The sequence below is a fragment of the Orcinus orca genome, chromosome 6, assembly GCF_937001465.1.
Source record: "Orcinus orca chromosome 6, mOrcOrc1.1, whole genome shotgun sequence".
Lineage (NCBI taxonomy): Eukaryota > Metazoa > Chordata > Mammalia > Artiodactyla > Delphinidae > Orcinus > Orcinus orca.
In genome coordinates this window covers 57,888,564-57,907,424 of record NC_064564.1, presented here as the reverse complement: position 1 = coordinate 57,907,424, position 18,861 = coordinate 57,888,564, and the positions used below count along the sequence as shown (strand labels likewise).

Here is an 18,861-nt window from a genome sequence, read left to right as displayed (position 1 = left end):
AAAAAGAAACAATATCAGGAACTGCAAGAGAAGCTCTGGCCACTGTGCAAAGCTGCCAGAGGCCTTGGGAAAGGAAGTAGATAAGAAATACACTTCTAGGAATGTATGGGGAAGCCTCAGCTTTGGACAGAGGGAGCAGTGACCAAACCAGGACAAAAGAAGGACCTAGGTGTTTGGCATTTAGGAAGGGCAGTGTTATTGAACTCCGATTGAAATAACAGGCTGGGAACTAGACCTGAAAGTCATTTTTTTTTTTTTTTAACAGGAAAGGAAAGAAGACACAACGTGGGTCTCTTATTTCTGACTAAGTGAGGTGAGCCAAGTTAATCCTAATGTCAAGGGTAGATAATCTTGACTTTTCCCATGATCAGGCTTGTGTGGTACTTCTCACTGGTAGCAGAATGTTAGGCCAGAAGAGTCAACACTAGGAGGAAGGGATCCTTTGTTTCTGCCTAAATAAATAACGCTCTATTTTCTTGAATATTACGTTGTATGATTATTTACTACATAGAAGAACAATACTCCTTCATCAGCATTCCTCAGAAGATAATATCACATGCTATTTGCAAGGCACTGACTGGCACTGAGGAAGAGACGCAGAAATATTCCAGAGAGACTCCATTAGTATAATGCTTAAAAGAATTAGGAAGAATTCCTAAATTATTCCCAAAGCAATGAAGCAATATATTAAACTATGACACAGCGTAAGTGTTAAAGGCCCAGTAGGGAAAATAACTCATAGACAAAGTTAAAGAAAGGCTTCCTGGAGCAGAATGGATCAGGGAAGATTTTATCAAAAATGGGACCTGAAGAATAGGAACAACTTAGGTAGAAAGAGCATCAGGCAGGAGCACTCTAGGTCGGAAGAGGAAAGCTTATAAAGAGATGGAAAACTAATTTTTAAAAATATCATGTTCAAATCGGGGAATCAGAAGATTAACTATTAACACAATTGCCAGAAGAGATCTCTTGTTATACATACACACACACACACAAACATACACACACATGCTAAAAAGAGTATTCCTGGGAAGTGTGAAACACTTGAGAAAGTAAATGGAAGTGGATTCAGAAAGAGAAGTATTATCCCTTGCAAAGAACCATCAACCTGTACACATCTTTTCAAAGTCACAAATATTACAGAATGAGAGTTCTTACAAGCAAGAACTTTTTTTTTTTCCAGGGGAAAAAAAAAAACCAACTTACTGCCAAGCATATTGGTGCTGGTGGGTTAACTCTGGGTAGATGTGATGTAAAACAGTGATTGCCAGGGAGGTAAACCTGAACAAACCACGTTACTTCATTAAATCCAAAACTGATTATTGGTGTTGTATATCAGACCAAATCAAATTTTGTTTATAAATAAACTCTAGTTGTATGACCATAAAATCTCAATAAAACTGGAAACAACAATGACAACAACAAAACTCTAGCTCTTGTTTTCAAATGTTTGCTTTAAGAACAAACGAATATGTTTTCTGAAACAAACTGTTATTTTCATCTATTCTAATCCTCTCAGATGAAAATTCTAGCACAATTTTAAAAAATATAAACTGATATATGCATACACCAAATATCAATTTTGATATATATCAATATAAATATCAAATATATGAAAATGAATATAAATATCAAATTTTATATATATATACATATATATATAATCTTCAGAGAAGATAAATAACTCGCCCAAGGTCACACTCACGCCTGTGGCTCCAGAGCCCTTAGCTTTGAGTTATAAGAAGTTCTCACCTAATATTGTGCAGTGCATCAGCTCCATGGGGAGCTTTCAATATGTTGACGTAGGTCAGAACTAGCCCTGATCTCCTGAGTCAGAATCTCCAGCATTGGGCCAAGGTATGTAGATTTTAAAAACTACTTGACAATTTCACGTAAATCCCTGGTTAAGATGCCTCCTACCAAAACTACCAAAAAAAAAAAAAAACAAACCCAAAAAACCAAAACAATAAGAGGCTAGGAGCCCAATTTTGTCACAGAAATGTAGCAAGATAAGATGGAGAAATATTCCCCTTTGTACAGTTCTTACTTTCCTTCACTTCCCAACTTTCCCTTAATTAGTTAGAACTATTTACATTGCCTGAAGGTGAGATTGGATTGTAATAGCAAGAATGTAGAGGAAAAGAGAAAATTCACGTTTCATTTTTGGCTTTCTCAATGAGTCTCTAGAGAATCAAAAGGCAAGCCTGGCGGGGAGGAGAGCACTGATTGGAAAGAATCAGAGAGAGAAGACAGGGGTTGCTGCCCTTCTCAAGGTGTTCACATAGATGGCAGGCAGGGGTGGGGAAGGCAAGAGTCAGACAGGTACCCCAACTGCACCAGCTAATGTGGAGCAGAATGAAAGAAAACCCTGAGAAATGGTAGTAACATGCTGTCAGCATGTGGAGGAAGAGGAGGGTAACTCTGCCTGGTGACATTTGAGCAAAGACTTGAAGAAATTAGCCTTGGAGTTGAGCATTAATGATGGATACGGTTTTCTGCTGAGAGAGAGTGTGGGAAGAAGCATTCTGGGTATCTTAGTTTGGCAGTATAGGATTAGTCGTAGACAGCTTTTATTGGACGGAGCAAAGCAGACTGAAGAGAAAAATACTCTAGTACTTTTAAATTCCATTTGCTACCATATTGAAGGACAAAAATGAATAATATTATCACAGTGACTATTGATTATCTCAGTTGTATTGATTTAGGAAAATCACAGCTTGCCAAAGACTGGCAGATCACTTGCACCAGGAAGGTCCCTAGCCAAGATGTCTTTGGTGGCTCCTCATTTTCCTCTGACATTCTCATCTTTACTCCCTTTGCCCACTATCTCTGATTCGAGGCTCTCAAGCTGCTGGGTTCTCAGCTCTCTGCTTCCAGTGACTCAAGTCATTAAACTGAAAATACAGTCGCCTCTCGGTATCCACAGGGGATTGGTTCCTGGACCAGCGTGGATACCAAAGTCTGCGGATGCCCAAATCTCTTACATAAAGTGTCCCCGCGTACAGCCGACCCTCTGCAGCCACAGGTTCAGCATCCGCGGATTCAACCAACCACAGATGGAAATTCAAATTTTAACCAAGATCGAACTTCAGTTAGAATGCTCTGTGCATTTTAACTGTGGAAGTAGAAAGATAATGCTCCAATCTTTGTGGACCAACCTATCAGTGACTCATTAGTAATTAATGGGGAACAAATTCAGACCTGGTAGAAGAGCTGAGGAATAGATTATAAAAGTTAAAAGTGACCTTCAAGATAATCTAATTTCTATTTTATAATCTATCGATATTGAGACCCAAAGAGGTTAGATAATTTGTCCCAAACTGGAAACTACTATAGATCAGAAATGAAATGTGGGCGTGGATTTAAGACGAGTAATCTTCCTCTGATACTTCCTAAGTAGGGGAGGGGAGGGGTCAGCAGCCACACTTAGGTAAGACTTCGTAGGTTGCACCTCTTCTACCTACTTTACCTGAGGGCCAACCCTCAATCTGAACTTGGTGCCTTACTTCACTTAATTTACTTTTCCAAACCAAGACCAAAATCCCATATACTAACTCTATACCACTGAACAACAATAATTAATCTTCCTTGAGTTCATTATGGACTACACCAGGGAGTGATGGAGGAGCTGGGTAGGCTCGAATTTAATGAGACTAGATTGTAATTAGCAATAAGGGTCTTATCCAATATCACATTTAAAATCATTGACAAAATGAGGAATCATTTCCTTCCCATTTTAATGCACTTGGTAAGGAGCATGAGTATGCCAAACAAAGAATTAATGAAATTTGCAGAAGATCCATTTTTAGAAATCAGAGCTATAGAGTGGGGATTCAACTCTAATAAACAACTTGGAAGAACCTATTTAAAATTTTGAATAACATGTCTCAAATTACAGATGAATATATCTAGAAGTAGAGAACCTTAATACTGTTAATACAAAAAGTTATGTCTGGAAAAAAGGAATAAAGTCAAGCTAATCTTTGGTTGATTTACAAGGTAATATTGGATATAACATGCAGTTTGAAACTGGGACAAGAAAAGTCAGTGTTGGGAATTAAGACTAGATTTTTTAAAAATGAAGAGAAAGAAGAGGTAATTCAAAACAAGGGCAATGGAGGGATTATATCATTTGGGGACTAATGTACCTGAAAACAATACGAACATGATGATCAAAGATTTGGTTAAATAAAGACTGAAGTCATAAAGTATCAACAGCCACAATAAACAGAAAGGGGAAAGTATTGTACTATGAAATAAGTCTAAAAAGAGAATCTTTGAAGAAATTTCTACGCCAGTTACTATGAAAAAAATGTAGAAGGCTCACAGTTATGTTTCTAAAAATGACCTGGAATCCTAAAATTTCTAGTTTAAAGAAAAAAATCACCTGATGATTGGGAATGTTACATTTATTTTATCAAAAACTGAGTTACCAAACCAGTCAGTGGCTGCATATCTTTATAAATTTGGGTCTGAGGGTCAGTATAAAGTTGAGGAATACTAATCTAACAAAACTCAACCTGAAATAGAGTCTTTTGATAAATGAGGAACTGTATAATATTAGTCCATTTTTAATACCTGGCTTGTCAATACTGCCCTCAGACCCCAGCAAGAGTGCCCCTATCCTGGGCCCCATGCTGAGAATGCCCAACTCTGGCCTTCCTCAGGCCATGCCCCTCCACCAAGGTAGGTGAATGAGCCTCCAGGGCTCCTTCTCACCTGCCACCTATGCCTCTGCTTCTAGACCATACTCCAGGTACCCAAGACTCCAGAATTTCTTTCCCAGAGTTCCCTGAGCCCACTGGCAGGCCTGTGCTGGCCTCTTGTTCTGGTCCTTCCCTCAGGAGTATGGAATGTACTTGGCCCTAGGCCTGAAGGAGTATACATGGAGGAAAGCAGTGGACAGAACTTGTGAGAATAGGCCAGAGTGTCTGCTAGTGCATGAGGCCCCTCATGGGGCAGGAAGGAGCCCTGAATAGACTGGAGGCCCATTTCACACTCTCTGAAAGCCACCACGTTCCTTGCAGTAACTCTAACGGATCTCAAACTTGTAAATATGTACCTGCTCTTCCAGATCATTATAAACATATTTTTCAAGGTTGGGGGGAAGATACAACATATTTAATTTAAAAGGCATTAGCTTGACTTCCATATCTGAAATATTTAGGTTTGTGGTATTGCCCTGGGCCTGCAAACTTTTAGAGGCAGGCCTGTTACTTGCCCCCTTCCAGGCTATTTGAGATCCCTGACAACAGAGACTATTCCCTATCAATCCAGTGCTTTTGAATCGTACCTGACAAGAAGCTTCACCCATGTCTGGGGATTCAAATTGAACTGAAGAAGGAAAATGCAGGGATACACAATCTGAAGGTAAGAGAAGTGAGGCAAATATTTCCAGTAGTTACTCTTTTCATCAATCTGCTCCATTTCCCTGACTTTCCCACTACAGAGAGGAATATTCAGGAATTTTACTCCAAACTCAGAACCCGTAGCCACTGATGAACAAGGTCACCAAGGCAGTACGCAGCATTTTACCACCTTGCAGCCTGTGTTTCCTATACTACCAGGGTCCCTGGAAACTTCACTTAGCCCGTGGTTAAAATCTCAAGGACAAGGCAGTTTGAGTTCCTCTTGGCTGTTTTTTTCTCCCTCAAAGAAATAACAGAGGCTGCAGAACTTTTAACTTCATATTTTTGGACATTGCATATTTCAAGAAAAATTTGTCACTCCTTTTATTGAGGTTTTAAAGTACCGTTGATAATATCCTTTCAATGCACAGTTTTTACACCTTACTAAGGAAAATGGACTTTTTTCCAACGGCTCCTATATGATCCATTGAGTTATTCTTTATTTTTTTTAACAGAAATTACAATCATTTAAATTCAGTTGTCATTATTTTTAGTAGAACCACACTTAATTCTAAGCCCCTTGTAAGGGCATTTGTAATATGCCCTACATCATAGTATTTTGCATGTGTTACACAATTTCAAAAAAGCGTGCTCTTCATCTTGAATTCACCCTGGAAAGCAATGATATATTTTTCTGTCTGTTGCTATTTATGTATGTCACCCTGTCTCAGCAAGTGGTGAACTTGGATTAGGGTCATTAATGCAGTAACAATTATTAACAAATTAATGAACAAGGAACGTATTTATAGTTTGTTGCTGTCAGCTGCAATCCTGTATTTATGAAACTGCGACTTCTTTGTCTCTTACGATAGTTCTGGGTGGCTGACAGAGATGATGTTTTTTAAATTCCTTTGCAAATAGTTACATTCTTACAAGATTTACTGAAGCTAGGAAATTATTACTCTTGTTGACAGACTGTCCCAAAGACCTCCAATTCACAAATTTTCCTTGAATCCCTGTTTGCTAACTATAGGTCTGGGCAAATTTTGTAAGCTCTCTGAGCCTCAGTTTCTATGTCTGTATACAGTAGTCTCACCTATTTTTATAGGGTTACTATAGGCATTAGAGAGAGATGTTATTAAAAGTACCTGGCATGTAGTTGGTAAACAGTGTGGTTTTCTTCGCCTTTCCCTTTCTATTTTTCCCCAGCAAAACATTCTGTTAGACATTACTCCCAATTTCATTTTAGCCCTTAAATTGAAGAATCCAACTTCAGTTACTAAAACCCATTTCTTAGTTCTGAATTGACCCCCTTGCATGTGGTTTGACTATTGGTATTAGGGCTGATAGAGAAGTGGTTTTTCTTTTGACACATTGTTGACTACTTTTTCTGCTTTTATCAAAAAGAAGAAACAGGGCTTCCCTGGTGGCGCACTGGTTGAGAGTTCGTGCCCCGGTCCGGGAAGATCCCACATGCCGCAGAGCTGCTGGGCCCGTGAGCCGTGGCCGCTGAGCCTGCGCGTCTGGAGCCTGTGCTCCGCAACGGGAGAGGCCACAACAGTGAGAGGCCCGCGTACCGCAAAAAAAAAAAAAAAAAGAAGAAACATTTCTTTCTTTTTTTACAACAGATAGGAATAGCAATTAGAGGCAGTTAGAGTCCTGATCTTCAGGACCAACTCAGTCCACTGTGTGACAGAACTGGATGGGGATTGCAACCAGTGTCCGCTAGCCAAAAGCAATCCCTCCTATCAGACAATGATTCACCAAGTATCTGCCCCAAAGTTAACCTGGAACAACACAGAAAAAGAAACACTAACACTGTATTTTCTTTTATAATCTATTTCCATAAATGATAACTTTTAGATGCAATCCTCCCTACCCCACACACAATTTAAAATTTTCTCAGAAAAGCACTAAAACTGCACCATGATCATCACTTCCCAAATCAGTCTTAACTATTGAAAAGGAATGCCAGGTCTCTGGAAGGCCCACAATATTTCCATGAGTAAGACCTTACTGGCAATAAAAAAAAAAAAAATGGACAAAGGATATAACCAGACAATTCAGTGAAGAAGAAATATAAGTGACAAATTTTAATTAAAAGATTTCAACCCGGGGCTTCCGGGAAGATGGCGGAAGAGTAAGACGCAGAAATCACCTTCCTCCCCACAGATACACCAGAAATACTTCTACACGTGGAACAACGCCTATAGAACACCCACTAAACACTGGCAGAAGACCTCAGACCTCCCAAAAAGCAAAAAACTCCCCACGTACCTGGGTAGGGCAAAAGAAAAAAGAATAAACAGAGACAGAAGGATAGGGACGGGACCTGCACCAGTGGGAGGGAGCTGTGAAGGAGGAAAGTTTCCGCACACTAAAAGCCCCTTCGCGGGCGGAGACTGCGGGTGGCGGACGGAGGAAGCTTCGGAGCCCTGAGTAGAGCGCAGCAACAGGGGCGCGGAGGGCAAAGCAGAGAGATTCCCGCACAGAGGATCAGGGCCGACTGGCACTTACCATCCCGAGAGGCTTGTCTGCTCACCCGCCGGGGCGGGGGGTCTGGGAGTTGAGGCTCGGGCTTCGGTCGGAGCGCCGGGTGAGGACTGGGGTTGCCGGCGTGAACACAGCCTGCAGGGGGTTAGTGCACCACGGCTAGCCGGGACAGAGTCCGGGTAAAAGTCTGGACTGCCGAAGAGGCAAGAGACTTTTTCTTCCCTCTTTGTTTCCTGGTGCACGAGGAGAGGGGATTAAGAGCGCTGCTTAAAGGAGCTCCAGAGACGGGCTCCAGCCGCGACCCCAGAGACGGGCATGGGACGCTCTGGCTGCTGCTGCCGCCACCAAAAAGGCTGTGTGCGAGCACAGGTCACTATCCTCACCCGCCTTCCGGGGAGCCTGTCCAGCCCGCCACTGCCAGGGTCCCGGAAGTTGTTCCCTGGAGAACGCACGGCGCGCCTCAGGCTGGTGCAACGTCACGCCGGCCTCTGCCGCCGCAGGCCCGCCCCGAACTCTGTGCCCCTCCCCCCCCCACCCCCGGCCTGAGTGAGCCAGAGCACCCGAATCAGCGGCTCCTTTAACCCCGTCCTGTCTGAGCGAAGAACAGACGCCCTCTGGCGACGTACATGCAGAGGCAGGGCCAAATCCAAAGCTGAGCCCCTGGGAGCTGTTAGAACAAAGAATAGAAAGGGAAATCTCTCCCAGCAGCCTCAGAAGCAGCGGATTAAAGCTCTACAATCAACTTGATGGCTGTGGAATACATGAATAAACAATGAATCATCCCAAATTGAGGAGGTGGGCTTTAAGAGAAAGATTTATGCTGTATAGCTTTGCTTCCACCATTTGTCCTAGGGTTCTAACCGTTTTTTTAAAATTTTTTTCTTAATAATTTTTAAAATTTTAATAACTATTATATTTTATCTTACTTTATTTTATTTTACTTTATATTCTTTCTTTCTTTTTTCCTTTCTTCCCTCCTTCCTCCCTCCCTCTTTCCCTCCCTCCCTCCTTTCTTTCTTTCTTTCTTTCTTTCTTTCTTCTACTAATTCTTTCTTTCTACTTTATCTCCCTTTTATTTTGAGCCATGTGGATGAAAGGCTCTTGGTACTGCAGCCAGGAGTCAGTGCTGTGCCTCTGTGGTGGGAGAGACAACTTCATGACACTGGTCCACAAGAGACTTCCCAGTTCCACATAATATCAAACGGCGAAAATCTCCCAGAGATCTCCACCTCAACACCAGCACCCAGCTTCACTCAACGACCAGCAAGCTACACTGCTGGACATCCTATGCCAAACAACTAGCAAAACAGGAACACAAGCCCACCCATTAGCAGAGAGGCTGCCTAAAATCATAATAAGGCCACAGACACCCCAAAACACACCACCAGACATGGACCTGACCACCAGAAAGACAAGATCCAGCCTCATCCACCAGAACACAGGCACTAGTCCCCCCCACCAGGAAGCCTACACAACCCAATGAACCAACCTTAGCCACTGGGGACAGACACCAAAAACAACGGGAACTATGAACCTGCAGCCTGCAAAAAGGAGACCCCAAACACAGTACAATAATCAAAATGTGAAGACAGAAAATAACACAGCAGATGAAGGAGCAAGATAAAAACCCACCAGACCTAAAAAATGAAGAGGAAATAGGCAGTCTACCTGAAAAAGAAGTCAGAATAATGATAGTAAACATGATCCAAAATCTTGGAAATAGAATGGACAAAATGCAAGAAACATTTAATGAGGACATACAAGAACTAAAGAGCAAACAAACAACGATGAACAACACAATAAATGAAATTAAAAATACTCTAGATGGGATCAATAGCAGAATAACTGAGGCAGAAGACCAGATAAGTGACCTGGAAGATAAAATAGTGGAAATAACTACTGCAGAGCAGAATAAAGAAGAAAGAATGAAAAGAACTGAGGACAGTCTCAGAGACCTCTGGGACAACATTAAACGCACCAACATTCGAATTATAGGGGTTCCAGAAGAAGAAGAGAAAAAGAAAGGGACTGAGAAGATATTTGAAGAGATTATAGTTGAAAACTTCCCTAATATGGGAAAAGAAATAGTTAATCAAGTCCAGGAAGCACAGAGAGTCCCATCCAGGATAAATCCAAGGAGAAATACACCAAGACACATATTAATCAAACTGTCAAAAATTAAATACAAAGAAAACATGTTAAAAGCATCAAGGGAAAAACAACAAATAACACACAAGGGAATCCCCATAAGGTTAACAGCTGATCTTTCAGCAGAAACTCTGCAAGCCAGAAGGGACTGGCAGGACATATTTAAAGTGATGAAGGAGAAAAACCTGCAACCAAGATTACTCTACCCAGCAAGGATCACATTCAGACTTGATGGAGAAATTAAAACCTTTACAGACAAGCAAAAGCTGAGAGAGTTCAGCACCACCAAACCAGCTTTACAACAAATGCTAAAGGAACTTCTCTAGGCAAGAAACACAAGAAAAGGAAAAGACCTACAATAACAAACCCAAAACAATTAAGAAAATGGGAATAGGAACATACATATCGATAATTACCTTAAATGTAAATGGACTAAATGCTCCCACCAAAAGACACAGATTGGCTGAATGGATACAAAAACAAGACCCATATATTTGCTGTCTACAAGAGACCCACTTCAGACCAAGAGACACATACAGACTGAAAGTAAGGGGATGGAAAAAGATATTTCATGCAAATGGAAACCAAAAGAAAGCTGGAGTAGCAATTCTCATATCAGACAAAATAGACTTTAAAATAAAGACTATTAGAAGAGACAAAGAAGGACACTACATAATGATCAAGGGATCGATCCAAAGAAGAAGATATAACAATTGTAAATATTTATGCCCCCAACATAGGAGCACCTCAATATATAAGGCAAATACTAACAGGCATAAAAGGGGAAATCGACAGTAACACATTCATAGTAGGGGACTTTAACACCCCACTTTCACCAATGGACAGATTATCCAAAATGAAAATAAATAAGGAAACACAAGCTTTAAATGATACATTAAACAAGATGGAGTTAATTGATATTTATAGGACATTCCATCCAAAAACAACAGAATACACATGTTTCCCAAGTGCTCATGGAACACTCTCCAGGATGGATCATATCTTGGGTCACAAGTCAAGCCTTGGTAAATTTAAGAAAATTGAAATTGTTTCAAGTATCCTTTCCGACCACAACGCTATGAGACTAGATATCAATTACAGGAAAAGATCTGTAAAAAATACAAACACATGGAGGCTAAACAATACACTACTTAATAACGAAGTGATCACTGAAGAAATCAAAGAGGAAATCAAAAAATACCTAGAAACAAATGACAATGGAGACACGACGACCCAAAATCTATGGGATGCAGCAAAAGCAGTTCTAAGAGGGAAGTTTATAGCAATACAATCCTACCTTAAGAAACAGGAAACATCTCGAATAAACAACCTAACCTTGCTCCTAAAGCAATTAGAGAAAGAAGAACAAGGAAACCCCAAAGTTAGCAGAAGGAAAGAAATCATAAAAATCAGATCAGAAATAAATGAAAAAGAAATGAAGGAAATGATAGCAAAGATCAATAAAACTGAAAGCTGGTTCTTTGAGAAGATAAACAAAATTGATAAACCATTAGCCAGACTCATCAAGAAAAAAAGGGAGAAGACTCAAATCAATAGAATTAGAAATGAAAAAGAAAAAGTAACAACTGACACTGCAGAAATACAAAAGATCATGAGAGATTACTACAAGCAACTCTATGCCAATAAAATGGACAACCTGGAAGAAATGGACAAATTCTTAGAAATGCACAACCTGCCAAGACTGAATCAGGAAGAAATAGAAAATATGAACAGACCAATCACAAGCACTGAAATTGAAACTGTGATTAAAAATCATCCAACAAACAAAAGCCCAGGACCAGATGGCTTTACAGGCGAATTCTATCAAACATTTAGAGAAGAGCTAACACCTACCTTCTAAAACTCTTCCAAAATATAGCAGAGGGAGGAACACTCCCAAACTCATTCTACGAGGCCACCTTCACCTTGATACCAAAACCAGACAAGGATGTCACAAAGAAAGAAAACTACAGGCCAATATCACTGATGAACATAGATGCAAAAATCCTCAACAAAATACTAGCAAACAGAATCCAACAGCACATTAAAAGGATCATACATCATGATCAAGTGGGGTTTATTCCAGGAATGCAAGGATTCTTCAGTATACGCAAAACAATCAATGTGATAAACCATATTAACAAATATATGGAATTTAAGAAAAAAAAATGTCATGAAGAACCTAGGGGTAAGACAGGAATAAAGTCACAGACCTACTAGAGAATGGACTTGAGGATACGGGGAGGGGGAAAAAAAAAGCGAGAGAGAGGCATGGACATATATACACTACCAAACGTAAGGTATATAGCTAGTGGGAAGCAGCCGCATAGCACAGGGCTATCAGCCCGGTGCTCTGTGACCACCTAGAGGGGTGGGATAGGGAGGGTGGGAGGGAGGGAGAGGCAAGAGGGAAGAGATATGGGAACATATGTATATGTATAACTGATTCACTTTGTTATAAAGCAGAAACTAACGCACCATTGTAAAGCAATTATACTCCAATAGATATGTAAAAAAAACAAAAAAAGACTTTACTGATACATGACTTTATCAATGACATCAAAAGTGTCTGTCCAAAGCCCTCGCCATTATAAGTTCATCTGGAAAATGGCTTCTTGGAATGGGTCCTATTTCAAAATTCCTCATCATTTTAATATAAAATTATAGGCATTATGTAGGTCTAATCTTAATCTCAAATTATTTTGTGTTGATCACAAATCAAAAATGAGAGCATCATGTTGTTTCTGGGTTTTATGCATAATATTGTGGTTAACTTAGTTCAACCTTACATTTAATACTGATCGACTAGAAGAGTAGGATTGAGCTCTTGCATCTTTCCACCTCTTTACAAGCTGTCAATTGGGGGAGGGGAAGCTCCCATTCTGAACCTTTTTGTACACTTACTATTTTCAGAAAACGGAATCCCATCCTTTATCCTATATAATCCTCATCTTCACATGTCTTATTGACTGAATGGCTACTTTGTCTATATTGATGTCCCAGATGAAGCAGTCCCGGGCTTTAAGTTGGTTCATCTTAAGGAAGGACCATAATAAGTAATATAACTCGATGTCCCTGGATTTACGAGGTTGGGAAAAATCACCATAATTTGAATCCCAAACTGGCTAAAAAATAAAAATAAAAAACAACCCTAGATTTTCCTCAAGTTTCTACCCCAGGTATTACCGGGATGCTTTTCAAGAAATTCAAATCCATTCTTCCAATCTTTATTTGTTGGTTCTTACCACCAAGTCTTGTGGGAATGCTATGGCTCATAACTGTTCTGCTTGGGATTCAGCCTTCCCAATCCTTATTTATTGCCCAGTAATAGGCAGTAGGAATGTTTCTCTGGACAAATTCCATCCCTATGGACAAAGGTAACTGTTCTCCAGGTTTCCACAGGGCAAATTTTCAGAACTCCATAGTCAGATATTAATGTAATTTCCAAAGAATGGGCTCTTTAGTCTTGAATAACACCACATATGGGGTCTCAACATTATAATCCACGTTGGAATTCATACACTGGAATGAGGTGAACATATGTCCCCACTTCCTTTTGCTGTCTCTGTGCAAAATTATAGCAAACATAACATATACAACTCTTAAAAATAAAGGATAAATTTCAGAGATAGTAATAATGAAATCCTTATTTAGGAAAGAAATCATTTTCAGAATGAAATGTAGAATCACACAGGTAAGCCCTTACCTGCTGACTTCTCTAACATGAGTTGCACTTCAAGATGCTTGAATCTTTGGAGACCCATCCTCCCCTTTGAAAGAGAACTGGCAAGGAGTCCTGGCCGTCACTTTTACATATGGTGCCCAGTCGACAAAACATGTTTAAATGCACTGCTTGCCTCCCTGTTATATTAGACATTTTGGCATAAGACTCTGTAGAAAATCGGGCACCAAATAGGCCTTTGAAATCCATGACCATCAAGAAGGGCAAATTCTACTCTTTTTAAATGTACTCTAAATAGTCATTTATATACCGAGTGATCAGGCATTATAAGACTAGACAATCATATACTGCAACAGTTCAAATGTGTTCTGTCCTTCTACACTGTATTCTTATTTGATTTTTTTTCTTTTTTTAAAACACCTTCATTGGAGTATAATTGCTTTACAATGTTGTGTTAGTTTCTGCTGTATAACAAAGTGAATCAGTTATCCGTATGCATATATCCCCATATCTCCTCCCTGTTGTGTCTCCCTCGCACCCTCCCTATACCACCCCTCTAGGTGGTCACAGAGCACCGGGCTGATCTCCCTGTGCTATGCGGCTGCTTCCCACTAGCTATCTATTTTGCATTTGGTAGTGTATATATGTCAGTGCCACTCTCTCACGTCATCTTAGCTTAACCTTCCCCCTCTCTGTGTCCTCAAGTCCATTCTTTATGTCTGCGTCTTTATTCCTGTCCTCCCCCTAGATTCTAGTCCCTGGGCAGGTTGGATATTTACTTCAGTTGGACAAGTGCTCTGCTTATTTGTTCTTGGTTACTGAATATCAGTATAAGATTAGGAACTGAAAAGAATGGTACTGGAATACTGAAATTTTCTGAGAGAGCTACAGAGGATTCTAACCTAATCAGTATCTTACACCTAGAAGAGGACAGACCTAGTGCTAGGGGTTGGCAAACAATAGCACACAGGCCAAATGGGCCTGCTGCCTATTTTTGTAAATAAAACTTTATTGAAATATTGCCATGCCATTCATTAACATGTTATCAATAACAGAGTTTTGTTGCTACAGACCTCATGGACCACAAAGCTTATTATTTAGCCCTTTACAGAGAACATTTGCCAAACCCTGATCTAATATGTAGCTATCTTTCCTGTGAAAATATTTTATAAACTCTCTATTAAAGAAACGGACAAATATATACTTCCATGAAAACAAGCTATACTCTGAGATTAGATCATCTTTCTACATTCATTCAGCTGGAGTCAATACGAGGATATGTAAAAACTTCAAGAACAAGAGTACAATGTCATTTGTGTATGTGCTGATGGGACAGTCAATTGTCTCATCTCCATCTGTTGTGACACAGTTTCCCAAGAAAATGCTCTTGGTTTTAGCAGACAGAAAGTGGAAGACATAAGGTCCACTGACTGCTAATCATGTTGCTTGGAAAAGAGAATAAAAAATTAAAAGAATGTTTCTCTCTAATCATCTCTTCCTGTAAGTGGATTGTTTAAGAGATATTAAAATAGCTGAAGCTGCCTGGAGAATTGAGCTTAAAAAACAAACAAAGCCAGCATGCTCTAAGTTCAAAAGGTCTATGGCATATTCGCTATCAATCACTCTATCCATATTTTATTTAACCTTCTGTAAATATTGTCATTGTAGAGCGCTTTGGACGGGCTGAAGTGTTGTGATGTTTTGTTAATGGAAACAGAGACAATAATGCAGAAGGCCATCACCAGACAGGAAGAGGAGGAGACATGAGGAAGCTCAGAATGAAGGCAGAGCCCAGGGTACAGGAGGGAGGTGAGGCCGGGACGCTGTGTGGAGCTGACTTCTTCATTAGCAGAACCTGGAGCCACGCCAGAACATTGCAGAGGACTATACTGGAGACTTCAGGAGCCCATCAGTCCCTCCTTCCCCAGCACCCATTTCCCCTCTTCTCTCTCTCTCAACTTAAAAAGAAAGCACATTATATTATTTTTTTCCACATTAGAAAGCACTCCTTTCCATTAGGAAGTCGATCTGCAGAAATGGTGAATCTCTTTTAGTTCTGGATAGTCATGGAGTAACTTTCCAATTAGCCCTCTACTCCTTTACTCTTAGGTAAGAGTAAAGTAAACTCTTAACTCAGTTGTAGCTTTCAAGCTCTCCGTGCTTTGAGGATTTCATTCCTCCATGCTGTATGCAGTTGGTGGTTCTAGGATGTGGGTGTCTGTCTCCCTACTTACTGTCATCCCTAAACAGTCCCACAAGGCTACTTGGGCAGGGGTTCTGGGGTACCATCTCTTCATCTCATGGATTCCTATCCTGTTTCATGAAAGAGCATGAGTGCCATTGCTTGAACCCGTAGTGTGTTTTCTTCCTTCTCTCCCTCCCTTTTTTCCGTTCCCTCCTCCATCTCCCTCTCTCTCCCTTACTCTTTTTGCTGTTGTTGTTGTGTTTCCCACAGCAAAAAAACCTGCCCCCCGGGAGAGCCTAAGTCCACGTTGGCGGGCTCCTGTTGGTGGTGCAGGTGTGCGGGGAGCCCTCCTCCGTGTCGTCGCCACAGCAACCCCCCGCTCTAATCTGCTGAATATGAAAGGAAGAAACAGAAAGAGAAAAGCCATCCACCCCCTTCTGCTCCATCCATGAGTCCAAAAGAAGGATACTGGCTCCAAGCATTCTTGATAATCCCCCAGCCATCGCCCAGGCAACAGTCACAGGGAGCTGGCGAGCCTGTGGCGAGAGAGTGGTCCCCTCCCAAGTTCAGACCTCCTCGCGGTCCTCCTCCGCTTCTCCCATCCTGGCTCTCCTAATGGCCTCTTACAAACCCATGTCCTACTTCTGGCCTCCCTGCTCCACACCGTCCAGCCAGCGGGTCCCCAACTCACAGACGGGATTGATTTCATCATATTCTTCTAATGGAGCTGAAACAACAGAGTGTGTGTGTGTGTGTGTGTGTGTGTGTGTGTGTGTGTGTGTGTGTGTGCATGTATTTATATGTGTGCGTGTAGGAGATTTTGATCTCTAGTCCTTTCCGATGAGCTGTGTTTACGTACTAGAGAGATGGCAATGGACAGAGGATTTTCCTTCTCAGAGCTAGTAGTTTGAAAAAGCAATCCCTTGCTGCTTTGCTACTTGCATTAATTCAGATGTTCCTGGGCTTGCAGAGGGTTTACAGGCTGGTTGTCCTCTAGCCCCATATCCAGCAGTGAAAGCCCACATTTGTCTTACCACCATCATGTTGATGCAGCTGGGCTTGACACTGCTTACCTCAGCAGTTTTTGTTGTTTTTTTTTTTTTTTTTTTTTTTTTCGGTTGAAAGACAGAAAGCTTCCTTGTGATCCCAGCCTTTTCCTATCAAATGACACTCAGCCATGGTTTGGGTGACTTATTTACTGGCACTGGACCAGAAAAAACAAAAATGAACGTTCACAACTAATAAATCCTCCAGCTTAGATAGCTATAGCCACAGTGGTGGGATTACATCAAAATGTTCGGCCTGATACCACAGGGCTCCCTGGCAGCGTGGAACCTAATAAGTCAGGGGTAGGGAAAGGGGGTCAAACAAGACAGGAACAACGAAATATTTTATACTCTGGGTCTCAGACACCCTCAAAAACTTTGAGCTTGAATCATATGATGTGCTTTCTTGGTTGAGGATTCTGAATGGGGGCAGGAAGAAACAGTGTATTTGAGTCATTAGAATAGGAGATGGCTAAACTTGCCAACTTTTTCTTTTATAAAATCACACCCATCTTCACCACGATGAAGGAGGCAGCCTAGACTGACGAGACAGAAAAATCACAGCTTTCTCAGCTGCAATGAAAGAAACTATTTTTATAGAGGACGTAAGGTCAAGAATGTTTAGCAAACAAAATTTTTTTGTTTGTACGTTTTTTGTATGTCATAATTTTTGTATGTCATCCACTCCTAGATAATTCTCCAAGGACCTTCCTCCTCCCAGGCCCTTATTGAAAGTGAGGGCATCTCTTTAAGGCTAGTGTGACAGTGTTTTTATTTGTTTTGGAATCGATCTTCTGGACAGAAGCACATTTTTTTTTCATTCGTATAAATCCAGAAAAATCCAACCACAAGACCATTGACTTTGGCTAAGGTTTCCTCATTTTCTCCCCCCATGACCACCTCTAATTCAATAAGTAACTATACTTTCTGTGATGATTAACTCTGTTGATTCAGCTTTTGTAGGCTAATGGTTGAGCTTTTCCATACAGGGTTCAATCTTTGGGTAGAAATGTAGATAAAAAGTGGGGAAAAATTTAACCATCACCTAGATGTTTAGTCTATATATTAGCAATATTTGACTATTTGGAAAGATAACTATGATTGATTTCACTTTTCCTTTTTAATTTTGGTTTTGTTTTCATGACCTTTAGAGAAGCAGTAATGGAGGACACTTATGACAAATTAAACCATACCCAACCAGCAGTTCTGTTTATTTGTTAGAATGCAGTGGGGGAAAAAAAAAAACAACCCTATTTTTTGTTTTGTTTTGTTGTGTGTTTTGTGTTGTTTTTGTGTTGTTGTGTGTTTGTTTTGTGTTGTTTTGTTGTGATACAGCTGGGCTCTGATGCCATCTGAGTACCTGGAAAATGCCTATGGGAAGTAGGTAACATGATCTACTTGCTTTCCAAAGCACCTGATAAAAAAAAATCTTACAAAAGCCTGCAGAGCTCAGTGCAATTATTATCTTTAAAGTCTATTCCATTGTCACTCTTTAAAAAAATGTCTGGGATAAACCAGTAAAGGAAATATACAAAGGCTAATTCTGCCATCTTAAACTATTTAGAATTCTCACTGTCTACCAGTGAAGTAGCTGTTTCAAATTCTTCCATTAGTCCCAGGAAGTTTAATCTCTCTGTGATTGAATCTAGCTATATTATACTCTCTGTTATGGAGATATTGGCTATAGTCATTGTCTCCTAAGAGAATCAAGTATTGTCTGAATGCATTTTGAAATCCTCAGGGTAAAAGGCATTATGTGTTCAAATCAACTTCAGTTCTGTTTAATTCCTAGAATCCTTATTTTGATGACTTTTTCTCCATTATTATACCAATATTTTGGAGACACCTAATAAGTGCCAGACGCTATCTAAGCTCTTGGGAATCAAAGAGCTTGTGGTCCAGAGAAGGAAACAGGAGCATAAAAGTTATGGCCAACTTTTATTGAGTGCTTACTATGTG

At 40.5% G+C, this 18,861-nt stretch overlaps 1 long non-coding RNA gene across 1 annotated transcript in view; it reads right to left on the bottom strand.

Annotated features, from left to right (window-relative positions):
- Window positions 1–18,861, bottom strand: part of LOC125964640 (uncharacterized) — a 229,669-nt gene that overhangs the window by 14,247 nt on the left and 196,561 nt on the right. Inside the window, exon 2 of the long non-coding RNA XR_007477839.1 lies at window positions 10,343–10,405. This is a non-coding gene — a long non-coding RNA (uncharacterized LOC125964640). The remainder of the gene's footprint in view (window positions 1–10,342; window positions 10,406–18,861) is intronic.